General features: G+C 43.7%; 1 pseudogene; it reads right to left on the bottom strand.

Moving 5' to 3' along the window:
• LOC135529150 (nuclear pore complex protein Nup107-like) overlaps positions 1–18617 on the bottom strand; it is a 35713-nt pseudogene that overhangs the window by 329 nt on the left and 16767 nt on the right.

The following is an 18617-nucleotide window of genomic DNA, read 5'->3' as shown; positions in this document are numbered from 1 at the left end:
GGTTTTTAGGCTGGATTTCTGTACAGCACTTTGAGACATCAGCTGACGTATGAAGGGCTTAATAAATACATTTGATTGAAGCCGTCAGTCCAGGCTCACACTCAACCTCCGTCTACCCAGAGATTCAGCCTGACTGGCGGTGCGTTCCAATAGTCTAAAGTGGGCTCCTCTCCTAGTCTCATTGCCTTCATCAGTACTGATGTGAAAGAACTGGACAGGTGCCAGATGAAGGAGGAGAGGAAGCCACACTAGACTACTAGGTGAATGTCAATAGTGTTTCCTTGAAACCACAGTAGACTTGAGAAGCACCTCAGAGCAGAGTAGTCGCAGATCGTGCAGACGAGCAGAGACAGGAAGGAAAGGATGACAGGCGACCCCAGGTCAGACCCCAGGTCAGACCCCAGATGCCCTCAGGCCAGGTCAGACCCCAGGTCAGACCCCAGGTCAGATCCCAGGTCAGACCCCAGGTCAGACCATGGACATATCATGTCTAAACTACAGACCTCGTAGAGGCGGTGTTGGTCTGAGGCGATGATATCAGCCAGTCTGAGACTCTCCTGGTGGCGTTGTGTTCTCTGCAGTACTGTCTGCAACAGGAAGGACATCATGGGCAGACAGAGTCTACGAAGCAGCACCATCTGGTGGCCTCTCTCTGGGTCCTCCTCCGTATCCTGGAATAGAACCACAGTGGTAGAAGTAAGAACACCGTAGTCATGGAGACAGAGAGCTCTAAATACAGGCTGACATGCTAACCCAGCGCTGAGCCCCTCATACCACCATTAATAGTCAGATATACAGACAGACCTGTCTGACGTCAACCATCCAGCCCCCGTCCACAAACAGCAGGACGTTGTAGATCCTCTCCTTCACGTCTTCAGTCAGAGCCTCCAGACGGCCGGTCCAGCTGTCATGTTCCAGCTACAGGACAAGGTCACACCTTTTAGCGTTCTTTATCTGATCCAGGAACAGCTACACTAAAACAAATTTAACTCCTCACCAGTTCACCCATAACACAGAGACTGATCTGGGATCAGAGTATACTGTATACCTGGTAGAGGAGAAGGTCACACCTTTACTATCACTACGCTAAAATAATAGTATTGTTGGCATTAGCGTTCTTCACCTGATCCAGGAACAGCTACACTAAACAAATTAAACCCTTTGGTGCACTATATAGTGCGTTTTTTTATTTTTTTTATTATTATTTTCAATGACAGCCTAGGAACAGTGGGTTAACTGCCTTGTTCAGGGGCAGAACTACAGATTTGTACCTTGTCAGCTCGGGATTTGAACTTGCAACCTTTCGGTTACCAGTCCAACGCTCTAACCACTAGGCTACCCTGCCTCTAACCACTAGGCTACCCTGCCTCTAACCACTAGGCTACCCTGCCTCTAACCACTAGGCAACCCTGCCTCTAACCACTAGGCTACCCTGCCTCTAACCACTAGGCTACCCTGCCTCTAACCACTAGGCTACCCTGCCTCTAACCACTAGGCTACCCTGCCTCTAACCACTAGGCTACCCTGCCTCTAACCACTAGGCTACCCTGCCGCCCCTCCACTCTAACCACTAGGCTACCCTGCCGCCTCTACACTCTAACCACTAGGCTACCCTGCCGCCTCTACACTCTAACCACTAGGCTACCCTGCCGCCTCTACACTCTAACCACTAGGCTACCTGCCGTTTTGGGTACCTGGTACTCGTTCTCCTTCATCTCGTAGGCCACCTTCTCAGTGAACTTGGCCTGAGCCGGCAGGCTGGGCTTCTGAGGGGGGGAGTTCATGTGATGGAACCACTCATTAAACGCCTCATGAGCTTCCTGTGGAGGGGGAGGGAAGAGAGAGAGACACACACCACTTATAACAACTACAGGAGACCTCTCTAAAGACACTCAATAAACAGTCGAGCCAAATCACAGCGCTGCGAGAGCTCGTCCCCCCCTCACCAGGTAAGCGCGGACGCACAGGTGTTCCCTGATGGCGTTCTCATCCTCTGCGGGAAGGGGCGTGTCCAGGCCTAGCTCCTCCCACTGGCGGTAGATCTCCCTCATGGAGTCCTCGGGGACCTTAGCGAACACCACCTTAGCTGCATGGTGTTTCTTACAGGCTGGAGGAGACGACAGAGAGAACAATGGATCAATAACATGGTTGATGTGTCAGTAGTGGAGGAGAACAATGGATCAATAACATGGTTGATGTGTCAGTAGTGGATGAGAACAATGGATCAATAACATGGTTGATGTGTCAGTAGTATGAGAGAACAATGGATCAATAACATGGTTGATGTGTCAGTAGTGGAGGAGAACAATGGATCAATAACATGGTTGATGTGTCAGTAGTGGAGGAGAACAATGGATCAATAATATATCATTTAGCAGGCTTTTGTCCAAAGCGACTTACAAGTGTCCACTAGGGTGGCCCCAGCGGGAATCGAACCCAACGCTTGGCGTTGCAAGCGCCATGGATCACATTATAACATGGTTGATGTGTCAGTAGTGGAGGAGAACAATGGATCAATAACATGGTTGATGTGTCAGTAGTATGAGAGAACAATGGATCAATAACATGGTTGATGTGTCAGTAGTGGAGGAGAACAATGGATCAATAACATGGTTGATGTGTCAGTAGTGGAGGAGAACAATGGATCAATAACATGGTTGATGTGTCAGTAGTGGAGAGAACAATGGATCAATAACATGGTTGATGTGTCAGTAGTGGAGAGAACAATGGATCAATAACATGGTTGATGTGTCAGTAGTATGAGAGAACAATGGATCAATAACATGGTTGATGTGTCAGTAGTGGAGGAGAACAATGGATCAATAACATGGTTGATGTGTCAGTAGTGGAGGAGAACAATGGATCAATAACATGGTTGATGTGTCAGTAGTATGGGAGAACAATGGATCAATAACATGGTTGATGTGTCAGTAGTATGAGGAGAACAATGGATCAATAACATGGTTGATGTGTCAGTAGTATGAGAGAACAACGGATCAATAACATGGTTGATGTGTCAGTAGTGGAGGAGAACAATGGATCAATAACATGGTTGATGTGTCAGTAGTGGAGGAGAACAATGGATCAATAACATGGTTGATGTGTCAGTAGTGGAGGAGAACAATGGATCAATAACATGGTTGATGTGTCAGTAGTATGAGAGAACAATGGATCAATAACATGGTTGATGTGTCAGTAGTGGAGGAGAACAATGGATCAATAACATGGTTGATGTGTCAGTAGTATGAGAGAACAATGGATCAATAACATGGTTGATGTGTCAGTAGTACGAGAGAACAACGGATCAATAACATGGTTGATGTGTCAGTAGTGGAGGAGAACAATGGATCAATAACATGGTTGATGTGTCAGTAGTGGAGGAGAACAATGGATCAATAACATGGTTGATGTGTCAGTAGTATGAGAGAACAATGGATCAATAACATGGTTGATGTGTCAGTAGTGGAGGAGAACAATGGATCAATAACATGGTTGATGTGTCAGTAGTGGAGGAGAACAATGGATCAATAACATGGTTGATGTGTCAGTAGTGGAGAGAACAATGGATCAATAACATGGTTGATGTGTCAGTAGTATGAGAGAACAATGGATCAATAACATGGTTGATGTGTCAGTAGTGGAGGAGAACAATGGATCAATAACATGGTTGATGTGTCAGTAGTGTGAGAGAACAATGGATCAATAACATGGTTGATGTGTCAGTAGTTTGAGAGAACAATGGATCAATAACATGGTTGATGTGTCAGTAGTAGAGGAGAACAATGGATCAATAACATGGTTGATGTGTCAGTAGTATGAGGAGAACAATGGATCAATAACATGGTTGATGTGTCAGTAGTATGAGGAGAACAATGGATCAATAACATGGTTGATGTGTCAGTAGTATGAGGAGAACAATGGATCAATAACATGGTTGATGTGTCAGTAGTAGAGGAGAACAATGGATCAATAACATGGTTGATGTGTCAGTAGTATGAGGAGAACAATGGATCAATAACATGGTTGATGTGTCAGTAGTATGAGGAGAACAATGGATCAATAACATGGTTGATGTGTCAGTAGTATGAGAGAACAATGGATCAATAACATGGTTGATGTGTCAGTAGTATGAGGAGAACAATGGATCAATAACATGGTTGATGTGTCAGTAGTATGAGAGAACAATGGATCAATAACATGGTTGATGTGTCAGTAGTATGAGAGAACAATGGATCAATAACATGGTTGATGTGTCAGTAGTGGAGGAGAACAATGGATCAATAACATGGTTGATGTGTCAGTAGTGGAGGAGAACAATGGATCAATAACATGGTTGATGTGTCAGTAGTGGAGGAGAACAATGGATCAATAACATGGTTGATGTGTCAGTAGTGGAGGAGAACAACTCTCTCACACAGAAAAGCATTGATCTGTCTCACAGCCTTGTGTGTCACGTACCCAGGAACTTCCTCATGATGGCGTTGCTCTGTTTGAGGGCCTCAGCTCTCTGGGCGGGGTCAAACACCAGCCAATCAATCACATCGATCTTCCTCTGGTCCTCCTGGGGGGAGGGGGGGGTTACAGGGTTAACATGACCACATGGTGTGTGTGTGTTTCATACCGCTGAGGTGCCAGTGTCCAGTGTGTGTGTTTGTGTGTGTGTGTGTGTTTCATACCGCTGAGGTGCCAGTGTCCAGTGTGTGTGTGTGTGTTTCATACCGCTGAGGTGCCAGTGTCCAGTGCAGGGGTGAGGTCATGATGAGCAACTCCTCAGTGTCTCTCTCTCTGATGTTCTCCACCACCATCTTAGTGACAGCTGCCACATCCAGACCTGGAAAGGACAGGACAGTTAGACACCTTTAACAGACTGCTGTCACATCCTGGCCACAACAGGACAGGTAGACACCTTTAACAGACTGCTGTCACATCCTGGCCACAACAGGACAGTTAGACACCTGTACCTTTAAAATGTGCAATATGCTCCACCATTTCCTGGTTGCTAAAATTCAAATCGTTCGCCTAATTTCAGTTCATATGACAAAATAATCAAGTACACTGTAGAGAATCATTGTACCATCGAAACCACTGAAATATATTTTCAATAACCAACAAATAATGTATTTTCAGCGGTTTGAAACCGGTGTACAAGTCTTCAAACCATAAGTTGGCCCAACAGGGAGAAGAGTCCTCCATCCATCACTTCTGGAATTATTTGTAGAAAATGTCGAGGAAATCTAACACATTTTAAGTGTGGTCTTCACTGAGGTCCGGAGGACCAAATGTGGCCCGGCGGGGCCCCCCCCCCATCCCAGCAGCCTCGGTGTGAGACACTGACCTGCCTCCCTGGCCAGCTCCAGACAGCGTTGTCTCTGCTCAGCCTCGGTGACCTCCTCCAGGAAGAGAGCGTACTGGGCGGTGGCCAGGTCTGGCGGCAGGTGACTGACATAGAAGGCTATCAGATCAACGTGCTTCTCCCTCATCAACAGAGAGATGTAGGCCTTCAGGACATCCACTGATACCTCCTCCTGATTGGGTGGCCGGATTAGAGGGGGTGGGGCATGAGTGGAGAGATATGTGGATTGTGTGAGGAATGGTTGATGTTTATATAGGTGTATGACAACAGAAGTGTGTTTCTCTCGCTCTGTGTGTTTACTACTGTACCTACATGCCCAGGCTGAGGTAGAACAACAGGTGTGTGTGTGTGTGTGTGTTTACTACTGTACCTACATGCCCAGGCGGAGGTAGAACAACAGGTGTCTGTGTGTGTGTGTGTGTGTGTACTACTGTACCTACATGCCCAGACTGAGGTAGAACAACAGGTGTGTTTACTACTGTACCTACATGCCCAGGCTGAGGTAGAACAACAGGTGTGTGTGTGTGTACTACTGTACCTACATGACCAGGCTGAGGTAGAACAACAGGTGTGTGTGTGTGTGTGTGTACTACTGTACCTACATGCCCAGGCTGAGGTAGAACAACAGGTGTGTGTGTTTACTACTGTACCTACATGACCAGGCTGAGGTAGAGCAACAGGTGTGTGTGTGTGTTTTACTACTGTACCTACATGCCCAGGCTGAGGTAGAACAACAGGTGTGTGTGTTTACTACTGTACCTACATGACCAGGCTGAGGTAGAACAACAGGTGTGTGTGTTTTACTACTGTAACTACATGACCAGGCTGAGGTAGAACAACAGGTGTGTGTGTTTACTACTGTACCTACATGACCAGGCTGAGGTAGAACAACAGGTGTGTGTGTGTGTGTTTACTACTGTACCTACATGACCAGGCTGAGGTAGAACAACAGGTGTGTGTGTGTGTGTGTACTACTGTACCTACATGCCCAGGCTGAGGTAGAACAACAGGTGTGTGTGTTTACTACTGTACCTACATGACCAGGCTGAGGTAGAACAACAGGTGTGTGTGTTTACTACTGTAACTACATGCCCAGGCTGAGGTAGAACAACAGGTGTGTGTGTTTACTACTGTACCTACATGACCAGGCTGAGGTAGAACAACAGGTGTGTGTGTGTGTGTTGTGTGTGTGTGTGTGTGTTTACTACTGTACCTACATGCCCAGGCTGAAGTAGAACAACAGGTGTGTGTGTGTGTGTGTGTGTGTTTACTACTGTACCTACATGCCCAGACTGAGGTAGAACAACAGGTGTGTTTACTACTGTACCTACATGCCCAGGCTGAGGTAGAACAACAGGTGTGTGTGTGTGTTACTACTGTACCTACATGACCAGGCTGAGGTAGAACAACAGGTGTGTGTGTGTGTGTGTGTGTACTACTGTACCTACATGCCCAGGCTGAGGTAGAACAACAGGTGTGTGTGTTTACTACTGTACCTACATGCCCAGGCTGAGGTAGAACAACAGGTGTGTGTGTTTACTACTGTACCTACATGACCAGGCTGAGGTAGAACAACAGGTGTGTGTGTTTACTACTGTAACTACATGACCAGGCTGAGGTAGAACAACAGGTGTGTGTGTTTACTACTGTACCTACATGACCAGGCTGAGGTAGAACAACAGGTGTGTGTGTGTGTGTTTACTACTGTACCTACATGACCAGGCTGAGGTAGAACAACAGGTGTGTGTGTGTGTGTGTACTACTGTACCTACATGCCCAGGCTGAGGTAGAACAACAGGTGTGTGTGTTTACTACTGTACCTACATGACCAGGCTGAGGTAGAACAACAGGTGTGTGTGTTTACTACTGTACCTACATGACCAGGCTGAGGTAGAACAACAGGTGTGTGTGTTTACTACTGTACCTACATGACCAGGCTGAGGTAGAACAACAGGTGTGTGTGTGTGTGTGTGTGTGTGTGTGTGTGTGTTTACTACTGTAACTACATGCCCAGGCAGAGGTAGAACAACAGGTGTGTGTGTGTGTGTGTGTGTGTTTACTACTGTACCTACATGCCCAGGCTGAGGTAGAACAACAGGTGTGTGTTTACTACTGTACCTACATGACCAGGCTGAGGTAGAACAACAGGTGTGTGTGTGTTTACTACTGTACCTACATGACCAGGCTGAGGTAGAACAACAGGTGTCTGTGTGTGTGTTTACTACTGTACCTACATGACCAGGCTGAGGTAGAACAGGTGTGTGTGTGTTTACTACTGTACCTACATGACCAGGCTGAGGTAGAACAACAGGTGTGTGTGTGTGTTTACTACTGTACCTACATGCCCAGGCAGAGGTAGAACAACAGGTGTGTGTGTGTGTTTACTACTGTACCTACATGCCCAGGCAGAGGTAGAACAACAGGTGTGTGTGTGTGTTTTTTACTACTGTACCTACATGCCCAGGCTGAGGTAGAACAACAGGTGTGTGTGTGTGTTTTCTACTGTACCTACATGACCAGGCTGAGGTAGAACAACAGGTGTGTGTGTGTGTTTACTACTGTACCTACATGCCCAGGCTGAGGTAGAACAACAGGTGTGTGTGTGTGTGTGTGTGTGTGTGTGTGTGTGTGTGTGTGTGTGTGTGTGTGTGTGTGTGTGTGTGTGTGTGTGTGTGTGTGTGTGTGTGTGTGTGTGTGTGTGTGTGTGTGTGTACTACTGTACCTTGAGCTGCATGCCCAGACTGCGGTAGAACAACACCAGGTGTGTCATGATAGCAGGTGACAGAGCAGGACTGGTCAACCAGTTGAACTCCTCCAACAAACCTGAACACACAAAACACTGTTTTATACTCTTTCACACAGCAGTAACATACCTGGTGACCAGAACCACAAAGTCACTCTGGATAGTGACTGACTACCTCATGTATCTGCATTAACCAGAACCACAAAGTCACCCTGGATAGTGACTGACTACCTCATGTATCTGCATTAACCAGAACCACAAAGTCACCCTGGATAGTGACTGACTACCTCATGTACCAGGTGACCAGAACCACAAAGTCACCCTAGATAGTGACTGACTACCTCATGTATCTGCATTAACCAGAACCACAAAGTCACCCTGGATAGTGACTGACTACCTCATGTACCTGCTGACCAGAACCACAAAGTCACCCTGGATAGTGACTGACTACCTCATGTATCTGCATTAACCAGAACCACAAAGTCACCCTGGATAGTGACTGACTACCTCATGTACCTGGTGACCAGAACCACAAAGTCACCCTGGATAGTGACTGACTACCTCATGTATCTGCATTAACCAGAACCACAAAGTCACCCTGGATAGTGACTGACTACCTCATGTATCTGCATTAACCAGAACCACAAAGTCACCCTGGATAGTGACTGACTACCTCATGTACCTGGTGACCAGAACCACAAAGTCACCCTGGAGAGTGACTGACTACCTCTTCTGCATTAACAGAACCACAAAGTCACCCTGGATAGTGACTGACTACCTCATGTCTGCATTAACCAGAACCACAAAGTCACCCTGGATAGTGACTGACTACCTCATGCATCTGCATTAACCAGAACCACAAAGTCACCCTGGATAGTGACTGACTACCTCATGCATCTGCATTAACCAGAACCACAAAGTCACCCTGGATAGTCACTGACTACCTCATGTATCTGGTGACCAGAACCACAAAGTCACCCTGGAGAGTGACTGACTCCATCGTGACTTTTGTCTGACTGTACGGTCATTCCATAGGCTGACACAGACATGGCCATGGACTTAAAGTCACAGTCCAGTGAAAATCTCACTTTAAAAGTTATATTCTGTTAACTCATAATAAATAATGTTGTTGACTCATCCGATACTTATTTGTAGCCAAAACATTAATAAATTAAAAAAAACTCAAATTTATATCTCAAACAGACCGTTTAAAAAAGCTTGGCATTTGCTCATAGAACCTGATGTCATGGTAGAACCTGATGTCATGGTAGAACCTGATGTCATGATAGAACCTGATGTCATGATAGAACCTGATGTCATGATAGAACCTGATGTCATGGTAGAACCTGATGTCATGATAGAACCTGATGTCATGATAGAACCTGATGTCATGGTAAACAATGTCATGGTAAACCTGATGTCAAAACCTGATGTCATGGTAGAACCTGATGTCATGGTAGAACCTGATTCATGGTAATGAATTCCTGATGTCATGTCCTATTTCATTAGAACCTGATGTCATGATAGAACATGATGTCATGATAGAACATGATGTCAGTTTTAATTGGCTTAATAATTAAAACAATAGTAAGGAAAATCACCACATTGTAATGAATTCTGGGTCCTATTTCATTAGAAACACTAGTTAACTAGACAGCTAGTTAAAGGTTAATAACAGACTCACCGTCCAGGTCACCCAGGAAACACTAGACAGCTAGTTAAAGGTTAATAACAGACTCACCATCACCCAGGAAACACTAGACAGCTAGTTAAAGGTTAATAACAGACTCACCGTCACCCAGGAAACACTAGACAGCTAGTTAAAGGTTAATAACAGACTCACCGTCCACATCCAGGAAACACTAGACAGCTAGTTAAAGGTTAATAACAGACTCACCGTCACCCAGGAAACACTAAACAGCTAGTTAAAGGTTAATAACAGACTCACCGTCACCCAGGAAACACTAGACAGCTAGTTAAAGGTTAATAACAGACTCACCGTCACCCAGGAAACACTAGACAGCTAGTTAAAGGTTAATAACAGACTCACCATCAGGTCATCCAGGAAACACTAGACAGCTAGTTAAAGGTTAATAACAGACTCACCGTCACCAAGGAAACACTAGACAGCTAGTTAAAGGTTAATAACAGACTCACCGTCACCCAGGAAACACTAGACAGCTAGTTAAAGGTTAATAACAGACTCACCGTCACCCAGGTCAAACACTAGACAGCTAGTTAAAGGTTAATAACAGACTCACCGTCACCCAGGAAACACTAGACAGCTAGTTAAAGGTTAATAACAGACTCACCGTCCAGGTCATCCAGGATAACTAACTTCTGGATAATGTGGTAGTGTTCTTTCGTCTCTTCCAGGACTTTCTGTGAAGAAGAGGGAAGGAGACACTCAGCATCTTTCACAGGACTATGGACTACTAATCCCTAAAACCGCTACGATGTAGATAGCTAGTAGACTGGTGTGATGTAGACTGGTGTGATGTAGATAGATAGTAGACTGGTGTGATGTAGACTGGTGTGATGTAGATAGCTAGTAGACTGGTGTGATGTAGACTGGTGTGATGTAGATAGATAGTAGACTGGTGTGATGTAGACTGGTGTGATGTAGATAGCTAGTAGACTGGTGTGATGTAGACTGGTGTGATGTAGATAGCTAGTAGACTGGTGTGATGTAGATAGATAGTAGACTGGTGTGATGTAGACTGGTGTGATGTAGACTGGTGTGATGTAGATAGATAGTAGACTGGTGTGATGTAGACTGGTGTGATGTAGATAGCTAGTAGACTGGTGTGATGTAGATAGATAGTAGACTGGTGTGATGTAGATAGATAGTAGACTGGTGTGATGTAGACTGGTGTGATGTAGATAGATAGTAGACTGGTGTGATGTAGATAGATAGTAGACTGGTGTGATGTAGATAGATAGTAGACTGGTGTGATGAGACTGGTGTGATGTAGATAGTAGACTGTTGTGATGTAGACTGGTGTGATGTAGATAGATAGTAGACTGGTGTGATGTAGATAGATAGTAGACTGGTGTGATGTAGATAGATAGTAGACTGGTGTGATGTAGATAGATAGTAGACTGGTGTGATGTAGACTGGTGTGATGTAGATAGATAGTAGACTGGTGTGATGTAGACTGGTGTGATGTAGATAGATAGTAGACTGGTGTGATGTAGACTGGTGTGATGTAGATAGATAGTAGACTGGTGTGATGTAGATAGATAGTAGACTGGTGTGATGTAGATAGATAGTAGACTGGTGTGATGTAGATAGCGAGTAGACTGGTGTGATGTAGAAAGATAGTAGACTGGTGTGATGTAGACTGGTGTGATGTAGATAGCTAGTAGACTGGTGATGTAGATAGATAGTAGACTGGTGTGATGTAGATAGCTAGTAGACTGGTGTGGTGTAGATAGATAGTAGACTGGTGTGATGTAGATAGATAGTAGACTGGTGTGATGTAGATAGCTAGTAGAGTGTTGTGATGTAGATAGCGAGTAGACTGGTGTGGTGTAGATAGATAGTAGACTGGTGTGATGTAGATAGATAGTAGACTGGTGTGATGTAGATAGCTAGTAGACTGGTGTGGTGTAGATAGATAGTAGACTGGTGTGATGTAGATAGATAGTAGACTGGTGTGATGTAGATAGCTAGTAGACTGGTGTGATGTAGATAGCTAGTAGACTGGTGTGATGTAGATAGATAGTAGACTGGTGTGATGTAGATAGCTAGTAGACTGGTGTGATGTAGATAGATAGTAGACTGGTGTGATGTAGATAGATAGTAGACTGGTGTGATGTAGATAGATAGTAGACTGGTGTGATGTAGATAGATAGTAGACTGGTGTGATGTAGACTGGTGTGATGTAGACTGGTGTGATGTAGATAGATAGTAGACTGGTGTGATGTAGATAGCTAGTAGACTGGTGTGGTGTAGATAGATAGTAGACTGGTGTGATGTAGATAGATAGTAGACTGGTGTGATGTAGATAGCTAGTAGACTGGTGTGGTGTAGATAGATAGTAGACTGGTGTGATGTAGATAGATAGTAGACTGGTGTGATGTAGATAGCTAGTAGACTGGTGTGATGTAGATAGCTAGTAGACTGGTGTGATGTAGATAGATAGTAGACTGGTGTGATGTAGACAGATAGTAGACTGGTGTGATGTAGATAGATAGTAGACTGGTGTGATGTAGACTGGTGTGATGTAGACTGGTGTGATGTAGATAGATAGTAGACTGGTGTGATGTAGACTGTTGTGATGTAGATAGATAGTAGACTGGTGTGATGTAGATAGCTAGTAGACTGGTGTGATGTAGATAGCTAGTAGACTGGTGTGATGTAGACTGGTGCGATGTAGATAGATAGTAGACTGGTGCGATGTAGATAGATAGTAGACTGGTGTGATGTAGATAGCTAGACTGGTGTGATGTAGATAGATAGTAGACTGGTGTGATGTAGATAGCTAGTAGACTGGTGTGATGTAGATAGCTAGTAGACTGGTGTGATGTAGATAGATTGTAGACTGGTGTGATGTAGATAGATAGTAGACTGGTGTGATGTAGATAGCTAGTAGACTGGTGTGATGTAGATAGCTAGTAGACTGGTGTGATGTAGATAGATAGTAGACTGGTGTGATGTAGATAGATAGTAGACTGGTGTGATGTAGATAGATAGTAGACTGGTGTGATGTAGATAGATAGTAGACTGGTGTGATGTAGATAGATAGTAGACTGGTGTGATGTAGATAGATAGTAGACTGGTGTGATGTAGATAGATAGTAGACTGGTGTGATGTAGATAGCTAGTAGACTGGTGTGATGTAGATAGCTAGTAGACTGGTGTGATGTAGATAGATAGTAGACTGGTGTGATGTAGATAGATAGTAGACTGGTGTGATGTAGATAGCTAGTAGACTGGTGTGATGTAGATAGCTAGTAGACTGGTGTGATGTAGATAGATAGTAGACTGGTGTGATGTAGACTGGTGTGATGTAGATAGATAGTAGACTGGTGTGATGTAGATAGATAGTAGACTGGTGTGATGTAGATAGATAGTAGACTGGTGTGATGTAGATAGATAGTAGACTGGTGTGATGTAGATAGCTAGTAGACTGGTGTGATGTAGATAGTAGACTGGTATGATGTAGATAGATAGTAGACTGGTGCGATGTAGATAGATAGTAGACTGGTGTGATGTAGATAGCTAGTAGACTGGTGTGATGTAGATAGCTAGTAGACTGGTGTGATGTAGATAGATAGTAGACTGGTGTGATGTAGATAGATAGTAGACTGGTGTGATGTAGATAGCTAGTAGACTGGTGTGATGTAGATAGCTAGTAGACTGGTGTGATGTAGATAGATAGTAGACTGGTGTGATGTAGATAGCTAGTAGACTGGTGTGATGTACTGTTGTGATGTAGATAGATAGTAGACTGGTGTGATGTAGATAGCTAGTAGACTGGTGTGATGTAGATAGCTAGTAGACTGGTGTGATGTAGATAGCTAGTAGACTGGTGTGATGTAGATAGCTAGTAGACAGGTGTGATGTAGATAGCTAGTAGACTGGTGTGATGTAGATAGCTAGTAGACTGGTGTGATGTAGATAGCTAGTAGACTGGTGTGATGTAGATAGCTAGTAGACTGGTGTGATGTAGATAGCTAGTAGACTGGTGTGATGTAGATAGCTAGTAGACTGGTGTGATGTAGATAGCTAGTAGACTGGTGTGATGTAGATAGCTAGTAGACTGGTGTGATGTAGATAGCTAGTAGACTGGTGTGATGTAGATAGCTAGTAGACTGGTGTGATGTAGATAGCTAGTAGACTGGTGTGATGTAGATAGCTAGTAGACTGGTGTGATGTAGATAGTAGACTGGTGTGATGTAGATAGTAGACTGGTGTGATGTAGATAGTAGACTGGTGTGATGTAGATAGTAGACTGGTGTGATGTAGATAGTAGACTGCTACGATGTAGATAGATAGTAGACTGGTGTGATGTAGATAGCTAGTAGACTGGTGCGATGTAGATAGATAGTAGACTGGTGTGATGTAGATAGATAGTAGACTGGTGTGATGTAGATAGATAGTAGACTGGTGTGATGTAGATAGATAGTAGACTGGTGTGATGTAGATAGATAGTAGACTGGTGCGATGTAGATAGATAGTAGACTGGTGCGATGTAGATAGATAGTAGACTGGTGCGATGTAGATAGATAGTAGACTGGTGCGATGTAGATAGATAGTAGACTGGTGCGATGTAGATAGCTAGTAGACTGGTGCGATGTAGATAGCTAGTAGACTGGTGCGATGTAGATAGCTAGTAGACTGGTGCGATGTAGATAGCTAGTAGACTGGTGTGATGTAGATAGCTAGTAGACTGGTGTGATGTAGATAGCTAGTAGACTGGTGTGATGTAGATAGCTAGTAGACTGGTGTGATGTAGATAGCTAGTAGACTGGTGTGATGTAGATAGCTAGTAGACTGGTGTGATGTAGATAGCTAGTAGACTGGTGTGATGTAGATAGTAGACTGGTGTGATGTAGATAGTAGACTGGTGTGATGTAGATAGTACTGGTGTGATGTAGATAGTAGACTGCTGTGATGTAGATAGTAGACTGCTACGATGTAGATAGTAGACTGCTACGATGTAGATAGATAGTAGACTGGTGTGATGTAGATAGCTAGTAGACTGGTGTGATGTAGATAGCTAGTAGACTGGTGTGATGTAGATAGCTAGTAGACTGGTGTGATGTAGATAGCTAGTAGACTGGTGTGATGTAGATAGCTAGTAGACTGGTGTGATGTAGATAGCTAGTAGACTGGTGTGATGTAGATAGCTAGTAGACTGGTGTGATGTAGATAGCTAGTAGACTGGTGTGATGTAGATAGCTAGACTGGTGTGATGTAGATAGCAGACTGGTGTGATGTAGATAGTAGACTGGTGTGATGTAGATAGTAGACTGCTACGATGTAGATAGTAGACTGTAGATAGATAGTAGACTGGTGTGATGTAGATAGCTAGTAGACTGGTGTGATGTAGATAGATAGTAGACTGGTGTGGTGTAGATAGATAGTAGACTGGTGTGATGTAGATAGCTAGTAGACTGTTGTGATGTAGATAGATAGTAGACTGGTGTGATGTAGATAGATAGTAGACTGGTGTGATGTAGATAGATAGTAGACTGGTGTGATGTAGACTGGTGTGATGTAGACTGGTGTGATGTAGATAGATAGTAGACTGGTGTGATGTAGATAGCTAGTAGACTGGTGTGGTGTAGATAGATAGTAGACTGGTGTGATGTAGATAGATAGTAGACTGGTGTGATGTAGATAGCTAGTAGACTGGTGTGGTGTAGATAGATAGTAGACTGGTGTGATGTAGATAGATAGTAGACTGGTGTGGTGTAGATAGCTAGTAGACTGGTGTGATGTAGATAGCTAGTAGACTGGTGTGATGTAGATAGATAGTAGACTGGTGTGATGTAGATAGATAGTAGACTGGTGTGATGTAGATAGATAGTAGACTGGTGTGATGTAGACTGGTGTGATGTAGACTGGTGTGATGTAGATAGATAGTAGACTGGTGTGATGTAGACTGGTGTGATGTAGATAGATAGTAGACTGGTGTGATGTAGATAGATAGTAGACTGGTGTGATGTAGATAGCTAGTAGACTGGTGTGATGTAGATAGCTAGTAGACTGGTGTGATGTAGATAGCTAGTAGACTGGTGTGATGTAGATAGATAGTAGACTGGTGTGATGTAGATAGATAGTAGACTGGTGTGATGTAGATAGATAGTAGACTGGTGTGATGTAGACTGGTGCGATGTAGATAGATAGTAGACTGGTGCGATGTAGATAGATAGTAGACTGGTGTGATGTAGATAGCTAGTAGACTGGTGTGGTGTAGATAGATAGTAGACTGGTGTGGTGTAGATAGATAGTAGACTGGTGTGATGTAGATAGATAGTAGACTGGTGTGATGTAGATAGCTAGTAGACTGGTGTGGTGTAGATAGATAGTAGACTGGTGTGATGTAGATAGATAGTAGACTGGTGTGATGTAGATAGATAGTAGACTGGTGTGATGTAGACTGGTGTGATGTAGACTGGTGTGATGTAGATAGATAGTAGACTGGTGTGATGTAGATAGCTAGTAGACTGGTGTGGTGTAGATAGATAGTAGACTGGTGTGATGTAGATAGCTAGTAGACTGGTGTGATGTAGATAGCTAGTAGACTGGTGTGGTGTAGATAGATAGTAGACTGGTGTGATGTAGATAGATAGTAGACTGGTGTGGTGTAGATAGCTAGTAGACTGGTGTGATGTAGATAGCTAGTAGACTGGTGTGATGTAGATAGATAGTAGACTGGTGTGATGTAGATAGATAGTAGACTGGTGTGATGTAGACTGGTGTGATGTAGACTGGTGTGATGTAGATAGATAGTAGACTGGTGTGATGTAGACTGGTGTGATGTAGATAGATAGTAGACTGGTGTGATGTAGATAGATAGTAGACTGGTGTGATGTAGATAGCTAGTAGACTGGTGTGATGTAGATAGCTAGTAGACTGGTGTGATGTAGATAGATAGTAGACTGGTGTGATGTAGATAGATAGTAGACTGGTGTGATGTAGATAGATAGTAGACTGGTGTGATGTAGATAGATAGTAGACTGGTGTGATGTAGATAGATAGTAGACTGGTGTGATGTAGATAGATAGTAGACTGGTGTGATGTAGATAGCTAGTAGACTGGTGTGATGTAGATAGATAGTAGACTGGTGTGATGTAGATAGATAGACTGGTGTGATGTAGATAGATAGTAGACTGGTGTGATGTAGATAGCTAGTAGACTGGTGTGATGTAGATAGATAGTAGACTGGTGTGATGTAGATAGATAGTAGACTGGTGTGATGTAGATAGCTAGTAGACTGGTGTGATGTAGATAGTAGACTGCTACGATGTAGATAGATAGTAGACTGGTTTGATGTAGATAGATAGTAGACTGGTGTGATGTAGATAGCTAGTAGACTGGTGTGATGTAGATAGCTAGTAGACTGGTGTGATGTAGATAGATAGTAGACTGGTGTGATGTAGATAGATAGTAGACTGGTGTGATGTAGATAGCTAGTAGACTGGTGTGATGTAGATAGATAGTAGACTGGTGTGATGTAGATAGATAGTAGACTGGTGTGATGTAGATAGATAGTAGACTGGTGTGATGTAGATAGCTAGTAGACTGGTGTGATGTAGATAGTAGACTGCTACGATGTAGATAGATAGTAGACTGGTGTGATGTAGATAGATAGTAGACTGGTGTGATGTAGATAGCTAGTAGACTGGTGTGATGTAGATAGATAGTAGACTGGTGTGATGTAGATAGCTAGTAGACTGGTGTGATGTAGATAGCTAGTAGACTGGTGTGATGTAGATAGCTAGTAGACTGGTGTGATGTAGATAGCTAGTAGACTGGTGTGATGTAGATAGCTAGTAGACTGGTGTGATGTAGATAGCTAGTAGACTGGTGTGATGTAGATAGCTAGTAGACTGGTGTGATGTAGATAGCTAGTAGACTGGTGTGATGTAGATAGCTAGTAGACTGGTGTGATGTAGATAGCTAGTAGACTGGTGTGATGTAGATAGTAGACTGGTGTGATGTAGATAGTAGACTGGTGTGATGTAGATAGTAGACTGGTGTGATGTAGATAGTAGACTGGTGTGATGTAGATAGTAGACTGGTGTGATGTAGATAGTAGACTGGTGTGATGTAGATAGTAGACTGGTGTGATGTAGATAGTAGACTGCTACGATGTAGATAGTAGACTGCTACGATGTAGATAGATAGTAGACTGGTGTGATGTAGATAGCTAGTAGACTGGTGCGATGTAGATAGATAGTAGACTGGTGTGATGTAGATAGATAGTAGACTGGTGTGATGTAGATAGATAGTAGACTGGTGTGATGTAGATAGATAGTAGACTGGTGTGATGTAGATAGATAGTAGACTGGTGTGATGTAGATAGATAGTAGACTGGTGTGATGTAGATAGATAGTAGACTGGTGCGATGTAGATAGATAGTAGACTGGTGCGATGTAGATAGATAGTAGACTGGTGCGATGTAGATAGCTAGTAGACTGGTGTGATGTAGATAGCTAGTAGACTGGTGTGATGTAGATAGCTAGTAGACTGGTGTGATGTAGATAGATAGTAGACTGGTGTGATGTAGATAGATAGTAGACTGGTGTGATGTAGATAGATAGTAGACTGGTGTGATGTAGATAGATAGTAGACTGGTGTGATGTAGATAGATAGTAGACAGCTAGTAGACTGGTGCGATGTAGATAGATAGTAGACTGGTGCGATGTAGATAGATAGTAGACTGGTGCGATGTAGATAGCTAGTAGACTGGTGTGATGTAGATAGCTAGTAGACTGGTGTGATGTAGATAGCTAGTAGACTGTGATGTAGATAGCTAGTAGACTGGTGTGATGTAGATAGATA

The sequence above is a fragment of the Oncorhynchus masou genome, unplaced genomic scaffold (assembly GCF_036934945.1).
Source record: "Oncorhynchus masou masou isolate Uvic2021 unplaced genomic scaffold, UVic_Omas_1.1 unplaced_scaffold_1106, whole genome shotgun sequence".
Taxonomy (NCBI): Eukaryota; Metazoa; Chordata; class Actinopteri; order Salmoniformes; family Salmonidae; genus Oncorhynchus; species Oncorhynchus masou.
Note: the sequence above shows the minus strand (reverse complement) of the source record. Positions and strands in the feature narration are given on the sequence as shown.